An 8,621-nucleotide genomic window follows, 5' to 3' on the forward strand; every position below is an offset into this window, starting at 1 on the left:
CCACTGCACTCCAGCCTGGGCGACAAAGGAAGACTCTTTTCCTCAAAGAAAAAAAAAAAAAAAAAAAAAGAAAGAAAGAAAGTAGCCACCAACACTTTTGTTCTGCATATGAAAGAAAATACCTTATCATTTTTATTAGTTGTTATCATATTCTTTTAAATTCATACCTCTTTAAATTTTCCCCTAAACTTTATTTTAAAATGTATTTTTGAATTTAAACAGCTTTTGGGGTACAAGTGGTTTTTGGTTACATAGATGAATTGTATAGTGGTGGAGTCTAAAATTTAGTGCACTGTCACCCAAATAGTGTACCTTGTACTCAAAATATAGTTTTTTTTTAATCCCTCACCCCCCCTCACCTTTCCTCTTACGGAGTCTCCAAAGCCGATTATATTACTCTGCGTGCCTTTGTGTGCATAGCTTAGCTCCCACTTACAAGTGAGAACATACAATATTTGCTTTTCCATTCTTTATTTGCTTCACTTAGAATAATGGCCTCCAGCTCCATCTAAGTTGCTTCAAAAGACAGTATTTCATTCTTTTTTTTTATGGCTGAGTAATATTCCATTGTGTACATATACCATATTTTCTTTATCCACTCATTAGTCAATGGGCACTTAGGTTAGTCACCAACTCTTGATCTCAGATTTAATTTTTTTAAATGAATATTACAGTGATTATTGTTTATGTATGGGAAAGGGAACCAGTGCTTGATAGTTTCTCACTTAATTAATTTTTTACTACTATATTTCACAAAACAAGAATACAGTAATGCTTACATCATAAATTCTTGGGGTGCTTCCTAAAAAGGCTGCTTTTTGGGCCATCTGTTTAGTATGTCTGGGTGTACCCTAAGTACTCTGCATTTTCAGTCAGGATACCAGATATTTTTCTCAAACTAATGTCAAAGTTTAAGAACCACTGCTTTACAAAGTACGAATTATCATCTTCAGTTTACTGTGAAGGAAATCAAAGCATTAAAAGACTAAAATATTTACCTGAGATTACAAAACTAACACCAAAAGTGTCTCAAAGTTGTTTTTCTTAAAAGGAAGTTTCCACTGATGCATTGTTTGCAATATGAAAGTTCACTTGTTTACAAAAATGTTTGCTATCATCTTGAAGCAAATTTCAAGGTGTCTATGACTACATAGTGTCTGTATCTATCATCTCATTTAGTCTAAGTGCAGCTTCCCAGTTGTGTGACTACAAAATCATAATTTGAGTACTTCTACATTACTGCTAGAGGAAAGGACTTGAGTGCAGAGGCAGCAGCTGAGCAAATCTGTAAAATTTAAGGTGAAGGAATTGGTAGAAGAATACTATCAAGTGATTGAACTGGTGGTTCAGCAATTTTGTTCCAGGTGGACAGTGTATATTTGGTTAAGTGCTGAGAGGGTTCAGCACAACATACATATTCCGTGTGTCAGGGCCAATATTGCTGTCCTATATGTAGGATAACCTGAGCATGTACATGGAACCTTGGAGTGTTGCTTTTGATCCAGGTGAGAATGCAGGAATAGGATGGGGTTGAAGGTCGGTCATATCTGACGTATAATGCAGAGCTTGCATGTCTGGACCTGGTTGTATAGAGAAATGACCATGTTTCTCCATAAAGTATGAATTGAAACATTGGGTAAAATCATAGCAGTTCTTCACCTCCAAATCCAAAGATTGGTCTGCTTGCAAAAAGATGGAGCATAGTCCATAAAAATCTAATTTTCTTGCGTATTTTTGCCCGTAAGTCATTCTTCTATGGGAAAGAATTTAGAGATACCTTATGTAACAGGATCTGATGTTCATCCTTGCCTTATCTGAAACCAGAATCTGTGTTCCTTCCACTAAATTATTCTTTCATTATAAGTGTTGGTATGGACTGAACTTTGTCCCACCAAAATTCAAATTTGATGTCTTAATCCCAATATGACTGTATTTGGAGAGAGGCCTTCAAGAAAGTAATTGAAGTCATATGAGGTGATAGGGTAGAGCTCTAATCTGATAGGACTAGTGTCCTCATAAAAACAGACCAGAGATCTCTCTTTCTCTATTTGCACTACACAGAGGAAAGGCCACAGGAGGACACAGCAAGAAGGCAGCCATCTGCAACCCAAGGAGAGAACGCTTACCAGGAACCAACCAGTTGACACCTTGATCTTGAATTTCCAGTGTCTAGAGCGGTGAGAAAATAAAATTTTTATTTTGAAACCACCTAGTTTGTGATATTCTGCTAATGCAGACTGAGTGGACTAATTAATACATGTGCACTGAGTACAGCCTAGGTAATCAATACATTTTTCTTTAGGTCACTTTCTCTATTCTACAATATTCACAAACATTTTTGAAATTGTGAGACCTGAGTCTTATAAGAGTCAGCCAGACTAAATCTAAGAAACTTACTGATACACGTATCTCATTTATCTAAGAAACTCAGGAATACAAAAACATGCTCAGAATTCTTACACTTTGAATTATTATTTTACCTATATTTGAAAATCGTTTAGCATATAACATAATTATTCTATTTCATTCTTATGTACACACATTACATGAACTTGAAGACTACAACTATAACATTTTGGCTGTAGAGAATCTAGTTGAACCCTCATTCTATAAATAACTGAGAGGTCCAGAAAGGTTAAGCAGCTTGTGAATGACATATTACTTATAGTGGCCAAACCAGGATTAGAATCCAGTTCTAGTGACTCCTAGTATATCTTGAATGCTTTCCAATTTGCCATGCTAAGTACAATATTGCAAAGGTAATACATTTTGATTATAAAAAATTTTAGAGTCTCAAGATACTACAAATTATCAGAGACAGAATATCTGACACTTTAAACTTGAAAGAGAAAGCATTATTTTTAGCATTATTTTATAATAGGGTTGGGTTGTATTAGTCAGCTACGGATACAATAATTAAAATAATTCTGCATAACACAAAACTCCAAAATTTAGTGACTTATCACAACAAGCATTTATTTTCACTCATTGGTCTGTGAGTAGTCTGTGATTCTGCTGGGCTCAGCTGATATCAAGTAGATTTAGCTTTACGTGTGGACAGAGTTGAGATCTCCTCCATGTATCTCTTCAGTTTCCTTGGACCCAGTGGCTATTCAGATCATCCTCATTTCAGGATGAATGGCAGAAGCTCAAGAACCAAGCCAAATCATGCAAACAGATTTTTTTTTTTTTTTTTTGAGACAGAGTCTCCATGCAAACAGATTTATATCCACATCAATGGGGTGGGGCTGTATACACCACCGATTCTCCTGGGAATCATTACAAAGTCTTATGGGAAAGAAGATGGTTGTATAATCCTATTACAGGAGAATGATAAATTGAAAATAATAATCTAGTGTGTGAAAAATATTACTTGTTCCTGGTTATTACAATATAGTTTATAAAATTCCATGTAGCAAATTTATGAGCCAAAAGTGAGAATAAATTCTAATATGCTGTACACATTCTCTTCTTTAAGATAAAGAAACATAGTATTAATTAAAAGTTCTATATTTCTTGAGCAAAACGTATGTCTCTTCCGAAGAATGCCTACTTTACTTACATGCAAGACTTTGTTTAAATGGGAGGAAAAGAAATATATTCTGGTTGTAAATTTGTCATTTTGGAAAAATTTTAATTATATAAGTAGTTTTAACGTTTAGGCAAGTAAGCCTAACTGCATTTACCTAATAATGGACTCAACCATTAGATAAAGGAGAGTTCTGAATCCAACAATATGGATTTTGAGGTAATAAAAATAAGAGGCCAATGCAGAGTCCAGGAAGAATGACAGTGGAAAAGCTTTGTAGAGCTCCAAGAATGGGAAGGAATTCTGTACAGACTCATGTGATCGAAATTTTACACCCATCTAGTCAGAATTGGGCACTTTGCTTTTGGGATACACAAACTTCCCTTCTGACCAAAATCTCATTTAACACTTGATTAAACAAAAAAGTAATTTTTAGCTCACTAAAGTGAAAATCTCAATGTTTGATTTCAGAGGCAGCTTGATCAGGGGCTCAAACAATGTCACTAGATGCCATTTCTCCATCACAACCATGTGCTTTGTATCATTCACCCCCACGTTGGCTTTATTCTCAGGCAGGCTCTTCCTTTATGGCTCAAGATGGCTGCCACATCTCCAACAATTTCAACATCTTATGTTCAAATGAGAAAAAAAAAAATCTAATACCTTTTTTCAGGATTCCCAGCATTCTCATTGCATCTTATTAGCTCTGAGCAGACAGTGTGTTCATCCTTGAACCAATTACTGTGGCAAGGGAAATGAACTGTGATAACTGCCTTAGCCTCAGGTCACGTACTCTATCTTGAAACTTCAATGGAGCCCTAGCTGGATGGAGCATGTTGGTTGAGAATGGGGGATGGGGGACTGGGGGGAAAGAGGATTTCCCATGGGAATTTGAGTTATGGTTAACAAAAGGAATGTGAATGTTAGGTGCCAAAACATATTTATAAAATGGGTGCACATTATAACCTTGTTTACATGTTGTATTGGGAATAATCTTTGGCTGTTTTACAGTTATAAGCAATTTACAGGAACCCAGTAATAAACTCTGCTAAGCAAATGTTGTTCCCATCCTTTATACACTAAGTTACTTAGGCTGTTCTTTTTTTTTTTTTTTTTGGAAACATTGTCTTGCTCCGTTTCCCACGCTGGAGTTCAGTGGCTTCATCTTGGCTTACTACAACCCTACAACCTTGAGTGATCCCCCCAGACTCAAGTGATCCTCCCACCTCAGCCTCCTGAGTAACTGGGACTACAGGCACACACCACAACACCCAGCTAATTTTGCTTAAGTTTTATGTAAATAAGGTGTCACTATGTTGCCCAGGCTGGTCCCAAACTCCTGAGCTCAAGCAATTCTCCCACCTTGGTCTCCCAAAGTGCTGGAATTACAGGCATGAGCCACCACACCCAGCCTTGTTTGGTTACTTTTATGAAGTGTAATACTGCATACTTACCATAGCTACTATTTATTGAGCAACTTCTATTTGCCAAGCATACAAAAGCTCTCATTTAATCCTCATGTCAACTGCCAGGAGAGTGTCAGTGTCCATATTTCAAAAATAATGAAATGAGGCTGAGAAAGGTGAAGTACCTTTTCAGTGATTACACAGAAAACCTGGTGAAACTTGTGGACTATATTAGATAATATCAGAAACAAACTAGTCTTATTCACCAGTGGTTTAACATAACTGAGGTTTCTTTCTTACTCCTAGTTCCTATCCAAGTGGGCTTATGAGGGGCCCTGTTCCATATGAATGGACCTAGGCTGCCTGAGTCTTTACCATCATTTAGCTACACCATCTGAACCAAATAGCTTTCTCAATCACTGTGGCAGATGAACAGAGAACTGAAAATTCACACATTGGCTTTTAAATTCTCCAGTCCAGATGTGGCCTGTTTCACCTCCATTCATAGCCCATTGGACAGACTAATCACATGGGCTCGGCTAATACCATGTCGCCTAGAAAATGTAGGGGAGCACTTGGATATTCAGTGAGCAGTAAAATCACTACTACAGAGACAATCCCAGCTCTTTCTGACTTCAAAATAATTATTCTGTCCATTAGACCCCCATTGCTATATTTGATCTAACCACCTTTGATTTCACTGTTTTGAAGTACCAGTTGTTAAAGATCTTTGACTGTAGAAAACAATACAATGGTAAGAGTAGTGTAATGATTAAGAGCATGGGTCTTAGAACCAGACTTCTTGAGTTCGTATTTTGGCTCTTGTTAAATGCTGTGTGCCTCTGGGTGAGTTACTCAACATCTCTATGCTTCAGTTTTGCTATCCATTAAAAAGGATAATAATTATATTAATAATAGTGTCTATATCCCAGGTAATCAGGATTAAATGAGTTCATTGAAATAAAGCATGAGACAGTGCTTAGTACAATGAAAGCTTAATAAATCTTGTAATTATTATTATAGAACCACTTAGGTTTTCACTGATAAAAAGTATTTTTCTTCTGCAAAATGTAACTTCAGCCAGAAAATTTGGAAACGTGTTCACTAGGTCACAAAGGCAACCGCATGAGAGGGAAAAACAGTGCAAACCTGAAACCACTATTGGAAAAACAACTCAAAGGTCATGTTCAATTGAAAGTGGTTTAGCAGTGTGGCCTTTATTGGCAAAAGGAGTGTGTGTGTGTGCGTGCATGTGTGTGTATGTGCTCACACACTCGTGTGGGCGTGGGTTTTCATTCAAGGTACAAAATGTGGTAAATGTACCAAGGTACATAATGTACATATTATGTACATAATAGATTTGGTCTTGTATATTCATGAATCAAGAAAGTAAAACCTATAACTAGAATATAGATTTTGTTTACTCTTATTTCACACACACACACACACACACACACACACACGAAATACAAGCTCTTTTTGGCCACTGAAGTCTGAAAACATTGCACAGAAGCCCAATACTTCTTGTACTCTCATTCCTTCTCTTCCAGACACTCTCTCTGGGGAACACCATTTCTCTGTGACTGTGGGCAGGATTAACAAGCACCATTAACTCTTCACTCTGGCCCACAGGGGTGGGGGACTGAAAATAGTCTGTCAATAGTTTGGCCAACTTGCCATTGGCAGCCTTCTGTCACCTGCCAGCATCTACTGGACACAGACCACTTGACTCCCTTTTATTTCAGCATTGAGAATGCAAACAACATTTGTGAGAACCAAATCTTGCTTAGATGTGCTAACACACCTGAATAATTTAACATTAAATTTATTCCTGCTTGAATTTCAAGTTTTTATTTCTCAAAATTGAGAATACTCATTAAACCCAAGAGTCCACAAGTTTACTGTGTTACATACATGAGAACATTTAAGATTCTGAGTGCACTGTAAAATTTACTTTTGAAAAGCAAGAAATTTTGAAATAAGAAATTCAAATCTCTTTCTATGTACATTATTTAACAAAAATAATGAAGGGTTAATAATAACTTCTATGAGTGTAGTAAAGTTCTTAATTTAGTTCTCCTGTTTTCCCTATTCATCTTTGTGCCCTTTAAATAAAAGATATTTATTTTATAGTTTACATGTAAGTATTATTTTGTGTCTCTGCTTTAGCAGGAGATCCGTTATTCTATCTTTACTTCAAAAGAGGGTTTTATAATTTCAGAAATAGTTAAGCATCTTGAAGCAGAGCATGTAAGTACAGATTATATAGTAGACACTGACCAAATGTTGTTGGTATTAACATCTGCACAGAAATTTATAATGCCCAGGGTAAGTAGCAAGAAATAGTCCTAAGAGTTCTCAGTGAGTTTAACAGGTTTTCAACTCTATAGACAGGTTAAAAGTAAGGTGTTTATTTAATTAATACTTATGTTCCTCTCAAGGAGATAGAGTACATTTTCACCAGGTCGATAGCATCATTTATTATTCTGTTTTTGTTTGAGCTCCAAGTTTTCATTTGAGCTATTTATTTTGGAAACAAATGAACTCTGTTTTTAAACAACTTTAAAATGAACTCTGGTTTTAAACAACTTTAAAATGAACTCTGGTTTTAAATAACTTCATGTATTTGTACATTGATCTTCTTTGCCAAGTTGTGCACCCAATTTACAACCTCTATAGAGAACAGTACAGAGATATCTCAAGTAACTAAAAATAGAACTACCATTCGATCTAGCAATCCCACTCCTGGGGGCACCTACCATCCACACAAAAAAGAAATCCTTATATCAAAAAATCACCTATATGTTCATTGCAGCATTATTCACAATACCAAAGATATGAAATTAACCTAAGTGTCCATCAATGGAAGATCGGATAAAGAAAATGTGGTGTATATACACAATGGAATACTATTCAGCCATATAAAATAATGAAATAACATCTTTTACAGCAACACGAATGAGACTGGAGGCCATGATCTCAAATGAAACAAGTAAGACACAGAAAGACAAATACTGCCTGTTCTCACTTATAAATGGGAGCTAAATAATGTGTACACATGGACGTAGAGTGTGGAATGATACACAACAGAGACTCGGAAAGGTGAGGGAGTGGGAAGGGAGGGAATGATGAGGGATTACTTAAGGGGTACAATGTACATTATTTGGGTGATGGACACCCTAAAAGCCCTGACTTCACCACTGTGTAATCGATGCATGTAGCAAAATTACACTTGTACCCCACAACTTTATACAAATAAAAATGAATAAATTAATTTTTAAAAAGCAGTTTCAAACTTTCTTTGAAGTTATAAGACCCTTTTGAGGTCATGAAGATATATATTGGGCATACTTCATTCTGGGCTGAGATGCTGTTGTAGAGATTTGAGAAAAGGGAAGTGGCCAAGTGCGGTGGCTCAAGCCTGTAATCTCAGCACTTTGGGAGGCCGAGGTGGGCACATCACGAGGTCAGGAGTTTGAGACCAGTCTGGCGAACATAGTGAAACCCTGTCTCTACTAAAAATACACAAAAAATTAGCCGGGTGTGGTGGTGTGCGCCTGTAATCCCAGCTCGGGAGGCTGAGGCAGGAGAATCGCATGAACCCGGGAGGCAGAGGTTGCAGTGAGCCGAGATTGCACCACTGCACTCTAGCCTGGGCATCAGCACGAGACTCTGTCTCAAAAGAA

This window comes from Mandrillus leucophaeus, unplaced genomic scaffold, assembly GCF_000951045.1.
Source record: "Mandrillus leucophaeus isolate KB7577 unplaced genomic scaffold, Mleu.le_1.0 Scaffold107, whole genome shotgun sequence".
Classification (NCBI taxonomy): domain Eukaryota; kingdom Metazoa; phylum Chordata; class Mammalia; order Primates; family Cercopithecidae; genus Mandrillus; species Mandrillus leucophaeus.